This window comes from Paramisgurnus dabryanus, chromosome 12 (genome assembly GCF_030506205.2).
Source record: "Paramisgurnus dabryanus chromosome 12, PD_genome_1.1, whole genome shotgun sequence".
Taxonomy (NCBI): Eukaryota; Metazoa; Chordata; class Actinopteri; order Cypriniformes; family Cobitidae; genus Paramisgurnus; species Paramisgurnus dabryanus.
Genome location: NC_133348.1, coordinates 2,137,672 through 2,164,389, shown reverse-complemented (window position 1 = coordinate 2,164,389; position 26,718 = coordinate 2,137,672).

The window sequence follows — 26,718 nt, the reverse complement described above, 5'->3', positions numbered from 1 at the left end:
TATTACCAAACATTTTATGCCATGTATGCCTCCAAACATGTTAATAATGTTAGGTATCATGAAGATTATACTTAAATATTTTAAAATACATATTTATCTTTTGCAGTACCTGTTGCACTGTATAATAGTGGGTTAAGCAAAGGACATTGTATAGAAGTGTTAAACAATTCGTGCACACAACAGGCTTTCAAAAAAAGTCAGCAAAAAATGGGGGGCTTGTGCCCCAGTAAAGCTTTTCTCTATCGACAGAGAAACGAAGAAAGCTTATGTTTGATCACAAAAATGTTGTCATGTTTTGTCAGGACTGCCGCATGGACGCAAAAGGAAAAACAAATCATTGTTGCATTCAGTGGCACTCATACTTTCTCTTATTTTCACCGGAAAAAATTGATTGGCCACATTGGCTGGTGGTCAAAAAAGTTAATTTAGAACCCTGCTCACAATGCGATGCTAACAGGAGTTACAGGCTGTGAGTCTGAAGTGGAAGGAATTATGATAATGTCGATCTTGTCTACATCACCAATCCCAGGAAGTAATCTGTTGCCTACAATATGTGTGTTTGTTGCAGTCCAAGAAAAGAGATTTATGTTGGAGACTATAACTCGCGTCATCATTGGGGTATGTATACCTCGTCCGAACACGATCAATCCTGAAAGAAATGACATCAGACATTTATCTGCCACAGTCACACAAACATGAACTGAAGTATATAATCCAACAATTTTTAAAATGGTTTGCTTTGTAACCCTGAATAAACTCGCATCAAAACAAAACATCTCCAGTGCCTCAGTGGACACTCCAACCAAAAGATGCAGCCATGTGTACCAAAAGCAGTGTATTTCAGGACATGCAGAAACTTATGCTGGGTACACACCAATATATTTTTTACATCCTATAAGATTTTTAAAATGTGATAGACCACAAACATGAGGATAAAAATCCTAGACTCAACCATTTTGCACATATAGGGCCCGATCTTGCACCCAGCGCAATTGACCTTGTCAGTGACGCATGTATCATTTGTATTTTGCACTGGCGCACAGCGGGTTTTTCCCTCCTCAGACGCACGTCGGCAAACTAGGGAATGAACTTGCGCTCCCTGGGCGGTTCAGCGCATAAAAGGAGGCGTGTTCCGGCGCAAACCATCCCTGATGCTATTTTGCAGTTTCAAAAAACAATTGCGCCACTGACCAGAAAAAAATAGTCTAAAGTCAGTGGCGCGTTGTTCATTATGCTATTTTAAGGGCGCATGCTTGACCATAATGTATAGCGTGCACAACGCGCACACAATTTGCTTATTTAATCTACACAGATGCAACAGTTATTTTTGCAAATCATAAATTGTTACAATAAAAAATATTAACACATGAGATAAGGGAAATCATAGTGGTGAGCATTGTGGTGATAGTTTTTATTTATTGTGTGGCTGCGTTAAAAACGTATCATGCAAATAACGATTAAAATATTTTCATAAGTTTGTTGTGTGGCTGAATTACGTTTATTTTATGTAAATAATAATTAAAATGTTTTCATAAGAAACCTTAATGTATGTGAACTTATTTTGTAAGTGTACTTTGGGGTTGGACTGCTTGCGTTTCTTGGCTTTCAGTGGTGAGGGTGGACACACCAATGTCCTCTGCTGGCTCAGGTCCTCTGTAGAGGCAGATCCATTTATGCTGGCAAGCTTGGGATTCCCCTGTCTCCTGACATCATTGTAGCGCTTGTGGCGCAACGTCCTGGGGATGCCAGCTGATGAGACAATTGCGGCTATTTCCTCCCACGCCTGTTTAACCGACGCTGATTTGGGCGGGTTTCTCCTATCCCCATACAAAACAACTTCTCTGTCTTTGACTGCTCTTACAAGAACGTCGGTCTCCTCGGCTGTGAACCACTCCTGGCGTGCGCCTGGTAAATCCGTCAAAATAATAGCAACCCGCCATGGAACTTGCGCACTTGCATTTAAAGGGAATGTTGGATAGCGTTCTGATTGGTTTATTTGACATTACGCCCAAACCACACCTATGAATAATGAACCTACTTCAGACCAACCACTTATTGATTTGCGCCTGGCGCAAGAGTTATTTCTCCAGCCGGGAAAATAGCAACAGCGCCCAAGATCCGCCCACAAACTCACTTGCGCTTTGCGCTTCGCACTTGCATTTCAGATCGTTAAAATAGGGCCCATAGTGTGTGGTGTGCCATGATGTGTCAAAGACAGCACACCACAACACACAGAAACAGATTTTCAACCAGACTCTCAACTGTGAACACAGGAAATCTCGCAAAATCTCGCGAGACTTTAGAATAAGCATGGTGGACGATATGTAGGAAGAGATTTTATTTCCACATAAACTTTACTTTGTGCTGCGCCATGACTGCTTCCGTCTTCCCTTAACTCACTTTCTGATTGGATATTGTTTCGTTTCACGTAAGAATCTCAAGAGCATGCATGCGTTTGTCCTCGTGGGTTTCCCCAACACATCAAGATTTCTGATCATAAATATTAAACAAGTTTAATATTTACGATTCGCAATCGGGGCGGCTCCGGCGTTCTTTTGATCAGGTTCGGACACTCTTAACACACCTCACACCAAGGGAAAATGTGATAAGATCATCTGTAGTACCATCAAGATAATCGGGACATACTGTAGCTAGGATTGTCGGAAGGGGGGAAATCGGCCCAAAATCAGCCCAATTATCTTTTGGTGTGTACCCAGCATAAGTGTAGCAAAATATATAACGTAATATACAGTATGGGTATCTGTGTTTTAATAAGTTTAGCAACCTTTAATTTAAGAGTATGTGAGCATGTCAATAATGTCAATAACATTAGATTGATATAAAGGCAAAATATAGCCTATACAGAACACCGAAAATAAACTGATCTGTGCTGAGAATGCAAGGTTTAAATAAAGACACAGAGATAAAGAGATAAAGAACACAATGTAGATCAACACAATGAAACCAGATTTGAGGTGCTTTATAAATCTACCTCATCATCATTAATATCAAACAGCGCTCACATCTAAACTGTGTGACTATATGAGTGAGCTGCATTTGAATTTAGCAGACAAAGTGACTTACAAAAGAGAACAATGCAAACCCGGAGAGACCATAGCAAATGTCAAATGAATACGAACATGGAAGGTTAGACGGGAAACTAATGCAAATGCAAAATGGAAATGAGAAACTCGATAAACAAACTGTAAATTACAGAAGCCATCTGGGCCGTCCACAAACTTAAAAAGAAAATCTTTATGAAATGTAGCTTGAGGTATGGTAAATGAAAGGGTCCACTACTGTATATACAGCCTACACATCTGGCTCTAGGGAGGGGAACCCACCAATAAAAGTTTATCCTGGACCCCCGTGATTTTAGGCATATGGGCCGCATTTTTTCCATGGAATGCATAAATAGGACAGATGGGTCAAAATTCATGTATACTGTGGCATACGTGTGTCATTTGTAGAAGAGATTAAACATGACCTTCACATAAATTTAATTTGATTTCATAAGACATACATGAATGTAGACTTCTGGATCGTATTTTCCTTTCAGTGCACATTGTTGTTTATCTCATTTTGTAATCTCGAGCGGCTCTTGACGTCTTATTTAATGGCCTAATTTGCTTATACCTTTATCGTTTTAATAAGCCACAATTTCATTTCAGCTAAAAGATGACCTCTATAATAGGGGGGAACAAGCCTGAGTATAATTTGCTTTTTACATAATTTAGCAAAGCAGTACGCCCTCTCTTTGACATACCAAGGAGAGGACCTATAATGAAATTGGAAATGACAGTGCCCAAATCATACTGTTAATGTAAACATAAGCGTTCACATTTACCCCTTGTAGTTAATATTATTTTTCAGGAGTGAACTATGAAATTATTCACAAACATTATTTGGATATTCTGAATGCATAAATATGCAAATCACAGTTATGAAAAGTCAAGTTGCTGTTTAAAACATGCTGGAGACCTGCAGCACTTGTTAAACACTTCACATTACATCATCCCGCGAGTCTTCATTTTCGGAGATAATTTACACTACAGAAATATGCAGCAGCGTGTATGCAAATTATGAGAGGAAATCAATGAGCGTCTCCTGCAGAGTCTATAAAAAAACCTTTCCCTTCTGGTCTCATCTCCCATTCTTCATCTTATGTTTGCTGACCAATGTCATTTACCAATGTAAAGCTATGATGACAGGATGGATGTGTTCTGTGTTGTCACATGACCTAATACATAAGATGCAATCCCATGAAGCATTTTTGGTTCTCCAAAGAGCCTTTCAGTCATAGGTTCTTAAAAGAATCACTTTTATAGTCTGAAAAACCTTTTACTTCAAAGAACCTTTTGTGCAACAGATGTGATTCTGTGGATGTTAAAGGAACAAACAAAGATCTTTTTAAGAACCATCATTTTGAAGAGTTGCGTGAAAAGTGCTTTGGCGTTTCTTCATAGGCATTAGATAAAACTAAGAGCCTGTTCACACTTGGCATTAACATGCGTTTTCGTCGATCGGATCACAAGTGGACGACGTTAATGCCAGGTGTAAACAGTGTTCAAAATCGTTTTGAACGCGTCCACTTTCGACCACTTTCAACCACATCCAGAGGTAGTCGAAACCACTTTCTATCGGATCGCTTTGGAGTTGCGGAACGCAAATGTAGTTGAATGTGTTCGAACAGCCACACGCGACCGCCTTCTCTCCGCCCATTTATTTAATCTGAGGTATTAAACACAAGTTTTACGTCTTTTTTTTACTTCTGGCGTGAACATACGGTGAACAGCGCTATTTTTAGCCTATACTTGCTAAACAAGCAGCGGACTCCGACATAACATTAGTTTGCGTCCATATAAACTCATAATTACTCCCGCTCGCGCTTGAATGACAGCAGAGAGACTCGCCCACCGTCTCACGGACCGTCCCCTCACAGTATTCAGGACAGAAGCGGTCGAAAGTGGACAAAAGAGACGGATTTAAATACCAGGTGTAAACGTAATGTGTCTCTCTCGTCCACTTGTGATTCGATCGATGAAAACACATCTTAATACCAAGTGTAAACAGCCCCTAAGATGACTACTAAGAAACTAAGAACATTTTTCAGAACAAGAAGTTTTTAAGTTAAAGAAGCTTAAACATGCATTTTATTTTGGGACTACCCAAACCGCCCAATAATCTTCAGAATTTAGTTAATGCGAGTTAATTTAACCACAAAACTATCGGTATTGGCAGATATCAGTCTGTATAATCGACTATCAGTATCGGTGGAAAAAGTTTATATCTAGTATGGTGGTACAGTACTGTATGTCGACAACTTCTAATCACACTGGTTCATAAATATTGTGGCTATTTATTATATGCGTGTTTTGTAAAAAAAAAAAAAAAACAAGATTTGAAGTTATCAATGCGGTGCCCTATTTGAATTCACTGCGCTGATCTGCTTTGTCTGTAAATATGACACATATCACTATTATTAGTTCATTTTTCTCAACCAGTAATGTGCTGTAGCCCATACATACTTATATAATAAAATAGTGTTCATTTGCATGGACCAACATTGTTAAAAAAATTATAAAGACCACTTTGGTTTCATTGAGTGAGTTATTTGTATAATGACATGTTCATGAATGCACATCCATTTTGTTGACTTATTTTAATAAGTGTCACTTAATGTTGTTTTTACGTTATCAAAACATTTTAGCTCACATGGCAATGATTAAACCAGCAAATGGATGCAAATCTTCACATCAGAGAACAACAGCAAGACAGCCGCTGTCTATCACTTCTGCTGTATGAAGATTGTAATTATCTCGCTTCATTCTCTTACATGCATATTTAATGCTGAATAGCTCATATACTACAGTGTGCCCATGTGTCTTGCATGCATTGCTCATGACAGATTTAATAAACAACATATGGCACACATGTCCAAAACACAGCACATGATATCAACTGATTTGTTCCTTGTGTTTTCGCCATATTATTCTCTTTTCAATATTTACTGTATAAACTGTAGGCAGTTTACAACAAATGCTAACTTCTCAACTTCACTGCTATTATTTAAGGGAAAAAAGTGTAATTTCTGTGCCACTAGCATCACCATTTCTGTGTCATACTGCAAACCTTGGATTCAATCATGTGGGAGTGTGTCTGATGTATGTGAGTGTGTGTAATGTAAGTGTAAACTGACCCTGATGGTACAGTAGATGCCGTAACAAGACAATTTAGAGGCAAAAAGCTTCATTCTCATGTGTTTTGCAGCTCATGTCACTGGTTTCAGAAAACCTAAAGGGGGAAAGCTCATATGACAGAATTCAAATTGCATACACTATGCACAGAGACAAATGGGGATACAGAGCATCTATGCTTACATTTACATCCATGAATACTTTTATCCAAAGTCATGGGGCAGTCATGGCCTGATGGTTAAGAGAATCAAGATTGTAACTCAAAAATTGGGGTTCAATTCTCACGGTTGGCAGGTAGTGATTGTGGTGCCCTTGAGTACTGCATCCTTTGTCGGGGTGCTCCTGGGTGCTGCACGAATAGTTGCCCACTGCTCTGGGTGTGTGTCTTCACTACTTGGACTCTGGGTTATTTTCAACCCAATGTTGGGTCAAAAAGGGATGAACCCATCTTGTTTGGTTATATACATTACATAAGCTAAATAAATAAGCTTTCCACAGATGTATGGTTTGTTAAGGGTGTTTTCACATCTGTAGTTCGTTTCATTTGGTCCGGACCAAAAGCAAAAAATGATACAGTGTAGCTTTTTAAGGAGTTTTGGTTCCTTTTCACACAACACTGATTGCGCTGGTCCGCACCAGTTGAAACAAACCAAAATTCAGTCATGTGATAGCATCCACATCACTCTATGTATTTAAACGTATTTTCTAAACTGCTTCTCGATTGGGCAGAATCAACATGCCCGAAATTCCAACGGAACCTCAGAAGTAAACAAAAAAGAGGAAAATACAGCAGACACCATGGACAGACGATTGTGCGCTGTAATTATGTCCGTGGTTTTTATACACAGTTTTTATACAGCACTCTAGACCAACTGTTCATTTCCAGAATTTCCAGAAACAACGTTTTAATGCACTGCAAACGGCGAAGCTGAAATTTTTTGCTCCGCCCACACCTCCTCGCAACTCCAGGTATGTCCGCAACCTGTCATTGTGCTAATATTGCTAATAGAAACTGTCAACAAACACTTCCTCATCCCATAATGTACTGCGCAGGTGACTACGGCAGCTGGTTTAGTCCAAAAATGTGCAGTACGTTTGCAGTGAGTGCCGTTCAATCTCAGATCGTTCTCACCACAAACGAACCGCTCTAGAGTTTGTTTGAAAGTGTACCGAGACCCCCTCTTCAAGGAGGTCTCGGTCCTAGGGCTGGGACAACGCATCGACGTAATCGACGACGTCGACGCAAAAAATACGTCGACGCAAAATATGCGCGTCGATTCGTCAGACCCAAAAAGACGGCGCCGTTGAGTAGTAGCAACGCGAGTGGCTCCAGTCCACGCCGGCTTTACAGCAAGTGTGAGCAGTGCGTAAGCGCCGCATGTTTTTTCAGCGCCCATGTTAACAAGCATGCACCCTGCCGCATGAGGAGCGCAAGCTCGCGGCTCTGTAGCAACAGTGCTGCAATCGTTTCTGCGTGGGTTCTGCTGCGCTGCTCAAGCTCATTTAAAGTGAAAGTGCTTTGTTTATGGTTTAAATGCTCGTGGATTGACGCGAAAGTGTGTCATTTTACCATAAAATCATGAATGTGATGCCAAGTGTGTTTTAAACAGAGCAATTTAACAAAAAGCAATGAAATATGTAAAAACACACTGTTGCCAGAAGACTGCGTTTTCATTCACTCTCTGTACAGCAGTAAATGAGTCCTCATCTATCTTAATAAACTTAAGAGAAAGAGATTTAATATGTGCTTCTTAACCCTTGTGTGGTGTTCGGGTCTGTGGGACCCGTTTTTAATGTTTACTGAAATAAAAAATATGCAATTAATTGTTGTTTCAACCTCAGATTTATTGGCCTTGGCTCATTTTCTATAAAGAACATAAAAATAAACAATTTAATAATTACTGTACACTGTGTACCCCCCTACACATTTATATTACATATGTGGTGTTCGGGTCCACTGGACCCGGGGGCAATAAAAGTGTAAAAAATGAATGTTCTATTTAACTTCACTTTGTTTTTCTCCTACCTTGGACTCATGTGAGTGCTTGAGTGTGTTTGTATTTATGTCTGTACATAGGTGATTTTGCTCTTGCTATAATGCCGCAAGGATACAACATGTTATATATCGTGCATGAACATTTGTCTGTACCCACTGTCCAAAACACTTTACCTTCTGTCTAACAGGAATCATTCTACATTTTACCATTATCTCCCTTACAAAAAATCCATAGTTTTATTGTACTAAAAGAGTAGTAATCATGGTTATTTGGTATATTGATTGCCATTTGTAAAACCATGGATTTACCACAAAACCTATGGTGTGTGTGTGTGTGTGTGTGTGTGTGTGTGTGTGTGTGTGTGTGTGTGTGTGTGTGTGTGTGTGTGTGTGTGTGTGTGTGTGTGTGTGTGTGTGTGTGTGTGTGTGTGTGTGTGTACCTGGTATTTATTATGTTGTGGGGACCAAATGTCCCACAAAGATGTGTGTGTGCATGAGTGTGTGAGAGAGAGTGAAAAATAGAGGAAGTAAAATATTATCCATGTATTTTCATCATTCTAAGTTGTGGCCAATAGCAACACATTGTACTGCAATGTGTGTGGACATAAGATGTACACGATATATGTGTATAAAATGCAAGAAATGCATAAGCAACACAACTACACAGCAAAAATGTGCTTCTTATGTGTTGTGTTGGCTGGCATGAACAGGTTATGTGTTCAGTGTGGATAATATCTTATGATACGGCATCTGTTCAGTTGGGGCCTGTGCTGTGTAGACTGACACAAATGTGTACAATTTCAAAGAGTTCAAATAATTAAACATCAACTGTGATGAAAAACTTAGTTTCATTTATACTTATTTAAGATTAACATGTTTTTCCATCAATATCTGGATCAGAATACAATTTACTTCTTTTATTTCACATTATCACAAAAACGAATGGCACTTTAGTTCATTAATAGTCCTCTACCAGTGACAAATATTAACCATAAATTCTGTCTATGTTACTTGCAATTAGGCTAAAGTAAACATCTGTAAACAATATTACATGAATTTGTATAACTGCATTGGTTTAAGATACTAATAATGCTCTGGGTCCACTAGACCCACAAACATTATCTAAGTAACAAAAATATGAACACCACACAAGGGTTAAGTTTAATTGTGTTTATATCTGTCATTACATGGACTCGAACAGCAGGAAGACAATGTGGATTAAACAAATCAAGTTTTAAAAATTACACTGTGTGACAATCAAAAGGCACATTGAAGAGGTTTTGCTCATAAATGCATGCAAAATAAAGTAATTTGAACTTGAGATTTTTATACTGTTACTAAACAGCACAGAATGAGCTGCAAACGCTTTATGAAATGCTACCTCTGACTAAAAATGCATTATTTTGCACTTGTATAGTCTTTTTTTATTTTGAAATTTCAAGAGCAATCAACATATATTGAAATGTTTACATTCAGATATGTAAATCAACATGTATAAATTGCTATTAGTTAATTAATGGGGAGATAATCGATAATCGAATCGAAGTCGAATCGGACTGATAAAATGAATCGTTAGATTAATCGATGCACCGAAAAAAGAATCGCTAGTATAATCGTTTAAAAAATAATTGTTTATCCCAGCCCTACTCGGTCCGCTTGTTTGGTCTGTTTTGGTGCGCACCAGAGTTCGATTGCTGCATTCTCACCTGCCCAAATTAACCGCACCAAGTGAGCGAACTCTGGTACGATTCAACCGAACTAAACGAGGCAGGTGTGAAAGCACCCTAAGATTGGACAATATTTGGCCGAGATGCAACTAGTTGAAACTCTGGAATCTGCAAAAAAATATTTAGAAAATTGCCTTTAACGTTGTCCAAATAAAGTCCTTAGCAACTGCATTCACTCACAAAAATAAAGTTTTGATATAGTGGGAAATTTACAAAATATCTTCATGGAACATGACCTTTACATAATATCTTAAGGGGGCATGCACATCAAAGCTTTTACACCGGTGACCGGCATATATTTTCAAATGTTTCAAAAGGAAGCTCTGGTAAATTCATTCTGATAAAGTTATGGTAATTTACCGAAAATTACTATGTGAAAGAGACTAATATCAGCGTTTAAAACCTTTGGTGTGCACACCCCCTAAGACTATTTTGTGGTCCAGGGTCACATATATGGCTCTGATTCAAATCGTCTTGCTTCACAGTTAAAAACATTTACTATTAAACATACATTTAATGTGCTAAGTTTTATTAATATGTGTCATGGCAGCACAGTGTATTCATTAATAAAGTGTGCACTGTTTAAACAATGTATGTTTTATCCTGCAGTGCTTGCTGTTTAATAAACGAAATGACTGAGCATCACTCAGTTATCTTCTCGAAAACAAAGCACCAATAAAATATGTTTAATAAGCATTTGAAAAGCAGTACGGTAAACAGCTAGCCAAGAGTGTTACTGTGCCAAATGCATAAAGCATCGCACACACAGACGCTCATTGCTGATAGCATCTACAGTACTTGCCCACTGCACTGCAGAGTCCAGGCAAAGAGCCACACCATGGCAACCGAGCATCTGGCCTTCCAAAAAGATAATCCAAGCAATCATCAACTAAAGGGATATTAACAATGTCATATTCCAGCACTCACCGGCAAAGCACATTACCCTGCTTGTGCAACACAACACGGAGTGAAAAAGGCAAAATAAAGCATACGGCCAAGTAAAGGAAGATGTCATCATCGTTTCATGCATGCGTAGCACAGTTTCATGCATCGCTAAGCACAGGACTAGTTACTTATGGAATTTTGACAGAACAGCATTCACATGCTTAAATATGTGCATAGCATTAACGCCATTATTACCTGGTCATTAAATTTGCATAAAATAATGCATTGTGAAAAATACCCAGGCTTTTTAATTTGTATGCTCTGTGCTTTCTGTAAAATTACTTGAATAAATCTGGAGGCGATGCCGTTTTGAGAGCAAGTCGCATCAGGCATGAATAAAATCCTCAAGCATTTACCATAACTGGAGTGTCTTCACTCCCCGGGGCTGAAGTGCTTGTAAACACCTCGCTAATCAGAACGCTCTGCACTCGCGAGCTTATTGTCTTATGTTTCTTTGACCCCGAGCAGTCCCTAACATGATTAAAACAACACTATTAGCATTATTTCCCGAGAAACGATACAGCCAGAGAGACTTGTAACCTGTGACGTTAGTGCTACGCTATTATGAAATTTCCAAGTACTGGAATCAAAAACAAACAGCCAACTCGGGTCAGTCATACTAGTTTTGCCAAAATACCTCCAAGATTAGAGTCCAGAATAAACTCAACATTATTATTATGGATGCGCAGGGTGGAATTGCATAGTCGAGACAGAAGTTGAAGGTATATTTTATTTGGCACTGCTAACCAAATTCATACTGTAGTGTTGCTAGAGAACAGCTGCATGAAAAGAAGAGCAAAGTTTTGCTGCTTGTATTTCTGCTTAAATTTCATGAAGTGACATTTGGGTGATTCTTGCGAAATTAGATTTATGAGGTGTCATGAAACACTTTGATAAAAAAGTAAATGCAAAATAAAGGGGGTCGCACACCGGACGCGCAGCTCAGCAACGCGTCTTTCTAAAAAAATCAAACACATTGTTTTCTATGACCAGCTACGACTCAGGAAGTTGCTCACATAGTTTAACATTAAATAACATCATATTTGTTCCAAATCATTAACGATTAACATTGGCTGCTAACGTATATTTTGCATTTTGAAGTAGACGCTATCTGACTAAGCTAGCGCTATTTAATGTGAACTTCCGGTGTACGATACCTCCGAGTTGTCCTTAACGCGACTCAACACGGCGCGGCGCTGTGTGCTACCCCCTTAAGAGTATCAAAATAAAAAGCATACAGTTACAAACATCTCTTCATGTATTATTTTGCACATGATTTCAAATGACATCATACCAATTTTGTTGTTTTTCAACATTTAAGGGGAAAATTTTCATTACCGCAACGTGACTGGATTTGGGTTCTTTGACATGGAAATATTTATAATAAAAAACTCAAAAAAATAAAAAGCTTCAGTGCATGTTATACTATAAACATTTACACTAAAGAAACATGTGGTTTTTGGTGATCATTGTTAAATGTAGAGACAATAATAAGGAATATAAATGTGTCCAAGACCAATTTTCTCATCCTCCGCAACATTTTTCAATCATTGTTTAAGCCCTCAAGGAACTAACATTTAAAAAAAAAATAGTTGGAAGGGACATAATTGACTGTGACACTCAAGATGGCTGCCAGATAAGCAGTTCTTATTTTTTCTTTCCAGATAAAAGTTGAAATTTTGTTTGTCATAGTACCTAGACAACTTTTTAGTTCTCATTACCGAAACATGAGTTTGTAAATGCATATATTTAATGTGATATCATGTTGCGGTAATGATCATTTTTGATAATAATAATTTAAAAATCTGTAAATAATTATATAGGAAATATTTTTAAATCCTCTAAAGATAATTATTATAGTAAGTTCAGACCTTAATCTTATATGTGCAAAAAAAAAAATGGTTTCAAGATGCTGGACACCTTCTAAATCTGGATTTCGTGAGAAACACCCATTTGTGAAAATAAGGCATTTTAATTACTGACAAATAACCTTTTATTGCCATTAAAGAGAAATGAGTAAACCTAATCATTAATAAAACTTACTGGAAAACACATCAGATGCACTTAAAGGGTTTTGCATCTAAAGATTTGTATTAACATTTTTGATTATCTTTGCATTATAAAATCATGTTTAAATAATGTCTAGTGCTATAAGCAGTAACATAGCTCCTTTATTCCTTGTCGACAGCATGCCCTTTCGGTCTATAATGAATCATTTACAGTGTAAATCACACCGTTTATGAGCTATTGTGTTTGATCATGCAGCTGAATGCACCGCCTGTAACCTCGCTTAATGTTCAACTACTTTAAAAATCACATCTTCCATCATAAACCATCAAAAAGAGAAAAAAACACAACAGGAGCGTTTAAGGCATATAATGAAGCTTTGTGCAAAAAAGGCAGCAATTACGCTGCATAATCAAATACTTTATGCTTAGAAATAATTAATTTGTTTATTCAAATAAGCTGTTTGTCTCTCAAGTGTAAAATTACAAGACAGGAAAGGTGTCGGAGCTTTAAATGTAGTTAAATCTATTCGCTTATGAAAGGGCCGTATAAAGCAGTATAATTGCTTTGGTTAATTTCAGGAGAAAATGCTGCGTCGGTGCCTCTGTTATTTGGTGTGCTGAGGTGAACGGAAACAAATTACCCCTCACGCCTGTTTCACACATACTCCGTATGCAGTGCGTTTGCGGTGCGTAATTTTTTACGTAGCCATGTTAACAGGTTAGAGCTTTCACACAGCATACGTATGCGGTCCGTCCGGTCCGTTGCAGATGCGGTGCGGTGCAGCAGTGCTGCGATCGTTTCGGCAGCGAGTCTATTTTTGCTGTACAGCACGCAAGCTGCATGCGCTGATTTAAAGTGATAGCGCATGTTTTGTAGTCAGAATGAACACGGATTTACACAAAAATGCAGTAATTTCACTCTAAATGGATGTAAATAAAGTTTTTCCAGTAGTTTTTTCTGTAATCTTATTTGTTTAATCCCAGTATGAAGCAATTAAAGCAAAACACCACGAGTTGAAAAATTATATATATAACATCTTGTTAAATATTCTACCGTGTTTATATACATGCATATACATAAAGTATGCTATTAATTTTACCATTGTTTAATTATACTAACAAAGTCTTTTAGTTTTTATTTGTAGTAAAACAACAGTAACCAAATTTATATGGTCTCATCACACTATCCATAACCATGGAATTTTTTGTTAAACTAAGGTAATACAAATCATAATCAATCTGACAAAAACCGTTTTGTCAATAGTTAAAATTATGGTTAATTTTTCTAAGGAGAACTATACAAAATGATCTGTTTGAAAGACGGAGAAGCGCACCTGTCAATCAGCGCTATTATAACAGAGCGAGGCGAGAGACGAACGTGCACAGTAACGGGAATAATATGGAATAATGTGTGGATCTTGAATGATTGTAAGAATACATTTGCTTTAAATATAATGTTTGTCATATAACGTTTTGGGAGATAATAATGTTTTTTTTTCAATTGTTATTGATCTTATTCAGACTTGTTGCAGTTATAACAGCGTGTTTGGCGTATTACCTCAGAGTTTATTTCAGTAACATTGCTGTTTTTCCGGTAATAATAATACAATTTGCATGTCACTCTTGCTTCCTTGTCTGTTTATTCATGTCGTTATGCTGTTATTTTAATTATGTGAGAATATTTCTTGCCATATGAGACGTTCATTGCCGTTATATAAATACTCTCGTCTATGCAAATATATAAATAGTAGGAAATGTAGCCTATAATGTAACCATGCCTGTCACCTATATTTTCTCTTCAAAAGTTATAATGCTAATTTATATTTATGATATATGTGGAGATAAATAGACCTTTGATCCATTCATGTGTCCTGACCACTACACTAGAGATTTTAAACATCATAACTATCAAATAATATCTAAAGTATATTGTTTTGTGGAAAAAAACACAGCAGGCTATTATATTGTTTATTGATGAGGCACTTTTCAACAGAAAGTGTCAATCACATGATCATTTGATACGCAGAAGCAGCCGTTAGCAACGCACTGCAAACGGAGTATGTGTGAAAGCACAACGGATGCTTGACGGATCCCACCGCATACGTACTGCAATACGCAACGCAAACGCACTGCATACGGAGTATGTGTGAAACAGGCGTCAGGATGCAAGTTTACTTTCTTATCTGCATCCTTTTAAGAGTGAGGAAAGATACCGTTTATGAAAAATACCATTTATGACATTCACCTTTCAGAAGATTTACATCACTCCTTATTTTTTAGTATTATAAAGTGTGAATAATGATATATTGTACACTTAATAATAAAAGGTTTTTCAAAGCGATGCAATAGAATAACCATTTTTAACCATACCAAAGAACCATTCAGAGCTTTTATATAAAGAAATGTCTACTACAACAAACCATTTTGTGCAAGACAAGTGTGTGAGAATTTGCACTGTCAGAAAAAAATTGTACCCGAGCTTTAAATGGGGCAGTAAAAAGGTCCTAATTGATCATTCGCTAAGCCCCGCCCTCCTTAGTTACTATTGCTATGGCAGTCAAGCTTTTGCGCCTGGAAAGTCTATTACAGTATGTATGCACCGGTGTCAGACATTCCCAAGGAGATTATTGGTAATATTTGGCGAACAGGTGAAGTATCTGAGAGAGCAAGACAAAAGGGATTGCAGTATGCATTCGAGGGATATATCCACGACATAATATGCAACCGATAAGGAAATAATTTTATTAAAATTCTAGCTAAAGCCAAAAAATTTTGGTCTAAACACACAAGCAGCAGTCGCCTCATACGTTGACCATTCAAATGGAAAACGCACAAATTGAGGAACAGCTTTGTTCATGCACAGCGGGGTAAGTGAAATTTGTAAAAATAATCAAATAATTATAAGTCAAACAGTGGAATAAACACAAGACATCAGCCTAAACACTTTGCAATGATAACATTTTCCCGCTTATAGAACTAACCCCGGGAGAGCCGCGATCGGATTGGGGTACTCAGGGGGAGGACGTCTATTAACAAAATGCTAAAATATTTTTTTAAGTATGTCAGCAAGCCTCCATCGTGTCTTTAATCATCTTATTTTATGTTTAAATATATGCATTATGAACAAAGAACCGTCATTATTTGTAAGCAATGATGTATTGAGTTAGCTAGCCAGCTAACATTAGCGTGCTCTTACATTGGTGCAAACGTATGTCTTTTTGTTAATCCTGTCGATATTTAGTTGTGAATTCCACTCTGCTTGATCCACGTCCGACATTTCTCCACTTGGGTTTTAACTGGATGGGAAAAAATCCACCACCCGTCCAAACTCTTAGGATAACGGATATCAGATTTACACAATCCATATTCACAACGCTTCGGCATGTTTCCCTCACTCAAAAGCTTGTCAGACCCTGCGCATAGTTACGGTTGCTAAACCACGATTGGCCTGTGGCGGTTTTCAGGCGTGGTCTAGCTAAGGGTCAATATGTACCATTAAGGTACAGATATGTATATTTTAGTTGCGAAGTTCGTCACAACATTTATGTAGCCCGTCATGTGTGTGGTTCGTAATTTCAAAATATGTGTTCTGCGCGTCGAGCGATCCTATGTGCATCACGTGTCTTGTCATAATAAGTGCCTGCTGCAGACACGTCTAAAGGGTTTATGATAAAAGAGACGCTCGCGTTTGCCAGATACTCTCATAATCTCATACGTAATCAGAGTTTAATGTTAAGGGAGTGTCTTGCGTGTGTTTTGTGAACGTGAGCGTCTCTTTTATCATAAACGGTTTTGGCGCGTGTGCAGCAGGCACTTATTTTGACAAAACACGTGATGCACATGGTTCACATGACGCAACAAACACATATTTTGAAAACACAAGCCACACACGACACTCCAAACACTGGAACCAAATTATTTCACTTTGATTATATCACATTGGCTCCAGCATGACTTTATAAACATCTCCAAAAAGGGGGAATTTTTCTGCAGGAAATCTCATTTGGGATAAAAATTATGAGGATAGTTGACTTAAAATACATTAATTTATAGTTTGCAACAAGACCAGAAACATGCATTAATAAAGGTAATAGAGCAAGTTTTGATTTTATTGACATAACATATAATGCCAAAATGTTTATCATTATTTAAAAGTTTTTCTTTATTTAACAAAAATTAAACAGAATTTATTATAAATGTTACTTGAGATGCTGCACTTTGCCGTCACAGCTGCTCCATCATCTGGGTGCATTCATGAAATGCTTTCTTGGATTTTGATTACGGAAAATAAATTGGGACAAACTGTGGCACGGTAATATTTTTGGAAATAATTCAAGAAAATAAATCAAGTTGGCAAACCTTCCAGTTTGACTTTGAGAATCAAGACGCTGCCCAAATTGTTTGAATTTCCAAGTAAGTTAAATTTTAGATGAGATAAACCATTAGCGGGATTAAATGTATACATATGGCATTCCGAAACCAATATAAGAATGTTCACACTTTGAAAGCCATCCTTTAAATACATGTCTGGCCCACACCGCAGAAGCAAAATTGAGTCATGTGAGGGGTGTTTGGCCTGATGGGATTAAGATCTTTCTTTAAATGCATAGATTTCCTGCTTGAATTCCTCATGACCTGCTCCGAACATGCTGACTGTTGATGTTTTTAGGACCTTGAGTGCTCTGAGAAACAGTGTTCAAAAAGTGCTTAAAGATGCAGAACGGACATATGAGTTATTGCGTAGGGAAGATATATAACCAAATTTACTTTAAATCCGTTAGGGAACTCTGAGGTTTATTGAATTGAAGTGTAGCTTTATTAATTTATGATAATGGATTACATTTAGATTACTACAAATATGTCAAGTGAAGCAAGTCATTTGCAGGGTCTTTAAATATTAACCGCAAGTGAACTGTGTGAGTTTGGGGTGGGGTTATTTTTTGTTTGACATGGGGCACAAAGTGACCAGTTTTATGCAAGTGACTTACAGTGTACTGTATTCACGATATGTAAGTTACTATACACAATTCAACCTTAATAGTACCATGTTACTCATTTATGAATACATTTCTTGCTGGTTGAAAATGCATGTCATGTATTGCGAACTCAGATTAAATCTTTAGATACGCATTTTTCATAGTTATTTTCCACTAGGTTACATCAAGTTGGGTTTGTAGGAGTCTCGTTTATGTGTCTGCAGTGAATACAGATAACATTCATTCTACATTCACACCAGTTTTTTATCTATTGTGTCTTGGAAAATGTACACAAATCCATCTCGCATCAATATCTTCTTATCAAAAGCGTACTACAGTATATACGATCAACAATCTTCCTTTTTGTCTTCCCCGCACGCTTATACTTGCAGATAAGAATGCACGCGGCGGCTCCCTCAGAAATTCCTGGCCTTGAGAACGGTCTTGCTAAATTCCAGACATATTAGCACAAGCTCTTTGTGCCTCATGCCGCACGGTGCGGCTGTACGTCTCTCTGGATCTACAACTCTCTCAAGACCTTGTAAGGCAGCAGGCAAAACAGCCATGTCCGGGCGTGCCTTCACTGGTTGGAATGGTAAGATATTTGGGATGCGCAAGCGAATAACAAAACGCTTTGGCGGTCAGATTTGCTGAGTCTTGCCAAGATGAATAAAAGAAAAAAAAGCATTCCATTCAGATACAGTACAGCTTTGTACAATCTATATTCACTTAAAATGAATATCTAACTGTAGGGGAGAGCGGGGCACAAAGTAACGCTTTTTGGCTTTGCTTCTATCATTCAAAAAAATATTTATGTTGGATGAATCTTTTTTTACACAATCAACACATCTCTGCAACAAATGAACACTTGTTTTTTTTTGTGGGACCTACTGTTATAGTACAATTTCACCAAAAGCGACAGGAGTGCAAACGTTACAACTTACATTGTAGTTGGGGTTAGTTGTAACAAACAGAGAGTTTGTTGTAACACCTGCTAAACAGATTTGTTTAAACACAAATATTTAATACAATTCTTCTATATGTATACTAAAGGTGGATACGTTTAGATATCTGCCTATAATAGATAGATATCCACACATTCATCCATCCATGATCCTTGATCTAACCATCCTTGCATTGTGCTTCATATATGTGACCAGTCACGGAAAGTAGGGACACAAGTCGGATCTGGGCATTTTGAGTTATTCGCAGATTCTGAAAGTGCAGTTTCTAAGCTTTCCAACGATGTGTAACACATGGAAATCTGATAAGATTTGGAGAAGTTGTGGCCATTTGAATATAGGAACTCAGAAATACTCAAACCGAGAAAATCGAGACGAAAGGGACTCTTCTTTTCAGCTGGGGGAGACAATAGGGCTCATTTACATCTCATTTAGCTAAGCCATGCCCCCTGTAAAACCCTTTTTGAGATGTTCTAGCATCATATGTAGTATTTTATGACCAAATGACAACCCGCAAAAATAAACATGACTCTTTTACCTTTGTGGGGATCACAAGTCGAATCCAGTCTGTTTCAGATTATCCAATGACCATATTTGTCCACAAATGCGTATAATCCGTGAAATATAGATTGTTTACATCAGATTTCGCATGAATGTCTGGTAATACAATATAATATATAATCTGAAGACTATTTAAATCGTAACATGTAAGGGTATATGAGCTCCGTTAAACACATGAACCCGCCTTCAAAGTTTGTATTTAAAATAGGGAAGTAGTATAATAGATCATCCAAACAGCGCCATCGAAAACGTGACATCCTTTAGAGAGGTTACCAATGGCTCGCTCGTTCCTCCATCAGCCAATGACTTCATGGAAAATATTGATAGACAAAACATGTAGCCAATTATATGAAGAATACAACGATATCTGTGTAACTTCTGTGTGTTTGGACTCATGCTGCGCTGCAAGAACTGACATACAGTTGACGTCTTCCGACTGCGGCGCCGCATAAAGTCAGTGACGCGGCTGACGTACGATGCGGCTGACTGTTTTTTGTTCCGCCCCAGCTTCTTTTATTTTTCTTTTGTTTTGTGCGCCCGAGCTTTACAGTCTGGGGAGACGCAGGCTATAAGTTTGAAAAAAAAAAAAAAACGTAGCAAACATATCTGAGGAACAGGGCAGCGCGTCACTACAGTCACGTGACTTCACGCTCGAGCCGGAAGAGAAGACAATGCTGAATAAAGTCGTAATTCTGCTATTTTTGGACCAAACTGTATTTTCGATGCATCAACACAATCTTACTGACCCACTGATGTCACATGGACTACTTTGATGATGTTTTTATTAACTTTCTGGACATGGAAACCGTACATAGATTTTCAATGAAGGGGAAAGCTCTCGGACTAAATCTAACGATAAAACATCTTAAACTGTGTTCCGAAGATGAACGGAGGTCTTCCGAGTTTAGAACGACATAAGGGTGAGTCATTACTTACATTATTTTCATTTTTGGGCGAACTATCCTTATTTAGTAGTCACGCTGTTCCCTTTGGGGGCGGAGGCGAAAACACAAGCTTATACAGTATGTAAATATACACACAGACAATGACGCCCCCCGCTGCACGCTAGAATCTCCGGAAAAACAAGCCTATTTTAACCGCAAAATGTACGCTTTTAAATATACAAAAACTGCTATCTCAAACATGGAGAGGCTTCTTCGTGATCTCAACTAACAGATTCTGCAATAAAACGAAAATCACAAATTTCGAAAAAAAAACTTTGTTTCTCATTTTCTCGAAAATTGTGCTGCCGACTTGAGTCCCTGGTTTCCGTGACGGGTCACATATTTTTTTGAAAGGACTGCACAATTAAATGGCACCTATTTTAATCTGAACGTTGTGATTGGCCTGAATACCTCTGACGTCAGCCGGAAATGTGACGCTTATGTTTAAAAGATTCGCTCACAGGCTGAGTCCAAAGCGGTAGGAATTATGATAAAGTCAGTCTTGTCTACATCACCAATACCAGGAAGTAAACTGTTGCCTACAATCTGTGTGTTTGTTGTAGTCCAAAAAAAGAGATTTACGGTGTAGATGATAATGCGCATTATCGTTTACTTTGGGGTTAGTACATTTTGCATATCGTTAACATGTACTAATACACACTTATACACCAAAGGGAATATAAAATCTTGAATTGGAAAATGGGCGCTCTTTAAGACAAAAAAAAATCATAATCGTCACTTATTTTCCCTGGTATTGAATTAAAAGTTATAATTTTGATGAATAGTATTTACATTGTCTTCATTTCATTATCATTGTATACCCGAGGCTTAATTGTAACACTGTGTTACAACTAACCCCGCTGTGTAAAAATGTTTTCAATCCCAGTTACTAGGAGTAGCCGACATGTTTCAAAATGGTGTTATGTTTTAGGTAACAGGCCATAACATTATATTTAAATAATATAAAGTTGGATTTGGTGAATTACACACACAACTCACCCAAATTGAAAAAAAAACACATTGATGAAGAAATTTACTTTAAAGCCTCCAAAAACTTTTCAGAAATTCACAGGAGATAATCTTCTGACTGACAGTAAAAGACCAAAAGCACAGATTGCTTGGCCCTGTATAAATGTAAATTAGCTGTGTTACAATTAACCCTACGTTAGCTTATGCCCTGCACACCCCTATATAAACATGCTCTACATACGTCACATTTTAATATAAAAGACATTGAAGTAGAAAAAACATGCAGTTTTTGCCTTGTAGATTTGTTACACTTTTAGAAAAAAAAAAAAACGATTAAAAACCCTCCCAAGCTGAGGGGAGTAAAATGCACCATTTAAGTACAGATATGAATACATTTGATATCACTCTGAGGTACTAATATGCACTCTTAAGTAGCGGTATGTACCCCAGGGGTATTAACTCTTTAGGTCCAAAAGTGTACTTTTTAAAAGGGTTCCTCCACAGTGAAAGCTGGGGACCATTTTTTGATCACTTTTCTAGCAGTGTTGAGCACTGTGTGTATATAGTTTTGTTGTCATCAGAGGTTTAAAAGATTTTATGATGCGTAGTTACATTTATGTAGACAATAATTTACAATACAATACAATATAACTATGAATTATGACTCACTATGTTCCTATACAAGTAATTTCAAATTTATAGTATATCGTAAATTTATACAAACCAAGTCAAATATTTTCGATGCTTAAGGGTTCTTTGCTATAATTTTTTTTTTTTTAGCATAATAATACACTCTGCGATCTTTATAACATAAACATTTTTTCTGTAGCTGTTGTTTTAATGAACAGTCTGGTAGAACAGCTGAGTTGTGCAATTTTACCATTTAACATGAGCATGGTGAAATACTGCAATAGGATACTATTAATAACAATTCAAGTTAAGTGTTAATTCACAGTAAACCTGAGAAAAACACCATGTGTCAGTCTTGTTGGTGTGATGACAATTCAGTTTTCCCCTCAATGTTTACCATAAACGCAATAAGTCAGATTGAGTGATGAACACAGAAGTCATCTTGTGAAACTACACTAAAAACTAAAGTGCTATACATTAAAAATAAAGGTGCTTAAAAGGTTCTTCCCAGCGATGCTATAGAAGAACCACTTTTGGTTCAACAAAGAACCATTCAGTCAAGGGTTCTTTAAAGACCCATTTCTTTCATACATTTGAATAGTCTAAAGAACCCTTTTTCACTGGGAACCTTTAATAAAACAGAAAGGTTCTTTAGATGTTAAAGGTTCAAAGGTTAAATAGTAATAATGAGACTGTAAGATAGATATATCATTGCTAAACATCTGAGGAATAATGCTAGTTAAAATTGTGAAAGGTGCCTTAGTCAAGGGCACATCAGTTGCAACTTGCCGGCCATGTGCCTCAAACCCACAGCCTTCTTTGGGTTGCAAGCCTGACTATCTAACCATTAGGCCTCGGCTGTTACATTGAGTTTGTACAATCTTACTCGGTTCTGCTTCTCCCCAATAAGGCTGTGTTTAGGGGAGACTGTCCTGCAAAAACAACGACCTCATAGGTCGTTTGTGCAAGCACTTTATTACGAAGTAAAGTGACGTATTAAGGGATTAGTGTCCTCTAGCGGCAGTAGCTTATACAAACTGTTGTTACGATTTAAGGTTTTTGCCTTATACATCAGATTAGACACATTTAATTTTATGAATTTGTAAATGTAGAAACGGTTTCATAAACATTTATTGTTTTAAAAATATTTTGGAGCATCTAACCCCACCCTCACCCTTACCCTAAACCCAACCACGTCTCAACCATATAAATTTTATGAAATCTGACTGTGCGTTTTGATTCTTCATAAAAAGTAATCGTATGGCTTCAGTTTGCAAGGTTTGCAACGCGAATGGTTTGTTATACTTTTATACTGTTTATGCAATAAATACCTGTGACTGTACTTTTACTTGCGTGTTGTGTTTTATATTATAAATATATATATATTATAAAACACAGCACGCAAGTAAAAGTACAGTCAGTGATGTAGTCGCCGGTCACAAGAGCCAATAGCGCTTCACATTCTAAGCTAACGTAATGCTAAAATCGGTCACAATCATAGATGACAAATCATCGATTCTTCTGGCGGCAGTTTTTGAATCAGTAAACACCGGATATGATATTTACAGCGGATTGTCATCACTTTTGCATCTTTTCTTCAAATAAATCGATTGTTTGACCTCGGTACACTTGGTATATTTTAAGTACATTTTTAAAAAGTTGTGACTGTTTTGTATGCTGTGTTTATATCATATAATAAATAAATGGGTGCGTTATTTGCCCTAAATGCCTGAATAGTGTGGTGTCATAAAATACAATTAATGTTGGTGGTTTAAATTGAAAATCTTATCCCAGAAAATGTCATTATGGCAAAATTATACCCCAAAATATAATTTTATACCCTAATATATTAAGTTTCACCTGCTGCAGGCAGAGGCGCTAATTTAGTAAATGCATCTATTGGTCGTATTTGGTGAAATGGACAAACGACCAAAGCAATCGTATGGATTGGAGAAAATGTTGGTTTAGGGAAGGGTTTAGGGGTAAACTTTTATTTGCGGTTTTGGTTTGTTTGTTTATTTATTCTCAATGCCATTACAGCATCTATAGCTATATTCATGGCAAGCACTGAATAATAATACATTATATACTGTAAATAATCCATTACATTATATAAATTAATTAATTTATATAAAGTTAGCACTGATCCCCAGTATATCTTTTTAAAGAACCCTCAAATTAGAAACAAGAGTCTAGAGTTTATTTTTAACCATAGAGGACTATAAAATAGTTTAATCAAATGGTATTTCTACATACACAGCATGATTTAAAATGGATAGATGAGAAATACGTAATAGAAGTCAAGGACAATAATTGTGAACCTTTTGCTGTGGAATTGCCATCTATCTTTGTTATTTCTGTTTTCCATCACATATGCCAAAAAATAGCACAAACCATTGCCAAGTTATTCTGTCAACCGCTCATCACTAACTATGTGGAGCTAACTGCTATGTTGAATCAAATTTGGACCCAAGCCCTGTAATTAAGAGTCCACGGTTATTTATCTCGAAAAACTGAATGCAGCTTACTGTAAACTCTCGGCTGCTGAGTATATATAAATAACTATATACTGCACTTACTCATGACTTTATAACAAGTACCTGTCAATCAAGCACTTCTGACAAAAGCAAATACAAATAGTTTCCACATCCATGACCAGACTGCATCTAAAAGTTTTCGCAAGTATTTACAAACAAATGAAATCATAAATATCTAACTTTGTTTTTACTGTGCATTGATGACTTCTCAACAGGCTAAGGGAGCTTTAATCCCCTGTACCCTGAAGAGAGAATCATCACTACAAAATGGAAATAATGAGCCATATTTTTCCATTGCGTAATTAATGCATGACTTTTTAAATAACTGAAGCGCAAAATGAATGTTCTAATTGGTTTCAGTGCACCCTTGCCTGGGCCTCCTCTTTTCTTACTGCGGCTGGTTACAATGTTATGGAAGGATTTCAATGAAGCCGAGGTGCAATTAATCCTGCATGCTGTGTATATCATTATCACCGGGCTGTGTACAGTTTTTGTTTTTTCTCCTCTGAGGAGACATGCTGTGAATACTCTCACAGCCCAGCTTATTATGTAAAGGCGGAAGGCATTTTGATAAGTACCGAGTTAAAAGAGATAGCTGTATTTTTTTGGAAGTATAATTCGGGCGGCTTAGATATCAGGACACTGAATGTAATCCTGCGGCGCGAATTATCATATAATTATCTTATCATTTGCTCAGTACGCTGTAGACGCCATAAACAAAAGCATTGATTTAAAGCCGGTCTGGAAATCGAATCTTTTAATCTGTTTATATGTTGTAAAGTTGACAACTAGACTAAACCGATCGAGGTAACAAAAACAAGAGTAAATACATACATTATGTAGTGCAAAAAGGCATGTCACAAAGGTAGCATGTCTTTTTTAAACGTGTTAGAAGTGCGCAAGATGTGACTCATGATACGGTGTAGACTTAAACAAAGATTTGTTAATAAGCCAGACAACAACATGATTGCTGTTTTTAAAAACGTACACTCTTTTTTCCATTACAGGCATCAAGCCTCTGTGTTGCAGGGTAAAAATACTCCTGGCCCCTGGAGATTGGAAAATCGCCAAGCTTGGGGAAGATTGCAAACAAAAACTTAAAAATGTGTTGACTCTGAAGGTGCATTGTGTTTACACCAGCTACTACTTGTTATTACATTTTATATTGTAAATATTTGCTAAAAAATATTTACTTATTATCGGGATAGCAGTAACAATAACATAAATTATTTATGCTTATTCATGAGAAAATAATGTATTTAATGTACTAGCCCCCTAGCATTGGGTAATTTTTAACCCAGCAGTGTGTTCTGTCCAATACTGACCCAGTCCTGGCTTAAAACAACCCAGCACTTTTAAGGGGTTGTGGCGTTTACGCCTGCGGCCGGTGTATGTTTTTAATTGTTTTCAATGGAAGCACCGCACTTTTTAAAAATGCCAGCAGCTGGTGTTTTTTTTTTCTGCATTCAGCGCTGAGCTGAACATTTTCAGGTCATCAATGTCTCACCAATGGGGTGAGAAAAGTTTGCTCAAATTAAGTGTTTAAGAAAAAAGAAATCTTATTTTTAGATTTTTTTTCTCACCCCATTGGCAAAGATTTGATATATTTTGTCTTAAAACTAGACTTATTTTTTTAGGTCATTTTGCTCATCAAGAAAAAGCATCTTAATTTAAGAATTTGTAGATATTTCTACTGAAAACAAGACAAAAATACTAAGTCATTTTTTGCACTGTAGAGGGCATGTACACCATGTACATGTTTTTTCACCTGTGGCCGGCCTATGTTTTAAATTATTTCCAAAAAATGGGCCACGCTTTTCAAAAACGCCAGTTGTGGAACGCTTAACTGCTCTGAACACCGGCACTTACCGTTTATCCACTCCCAACGCTGAGCTTGTCAATGTCACTTTTTACTCAGCCGCCCAGTCAAATTAGAGGAGGGGCGGGACAAATACCACAACAACCAACCGGCACATCGTACAGTGACTGATAAACAAAGCAGAAGTATCATAGCCATCAAAGCGCTTAGCTGATGAAATGCTGAAAAGCGGCCACAGTTGGCATCTGCTTGCCATTGTCAGCCATGTTAAAAGGAACACTACACTTTTTGGAAAATATGCTCATTTTCCAGCTCCCCTGGGGTTAAACATTTAATTTTTACCGTTTTGGAATCCATTTAGCCGATCTCCGGGTCTAGCACTACCACTTTTAGCATAGCTAAGCATAATCCTTTGAATCTGATTAGACCATTAGCATCGCGCTAAA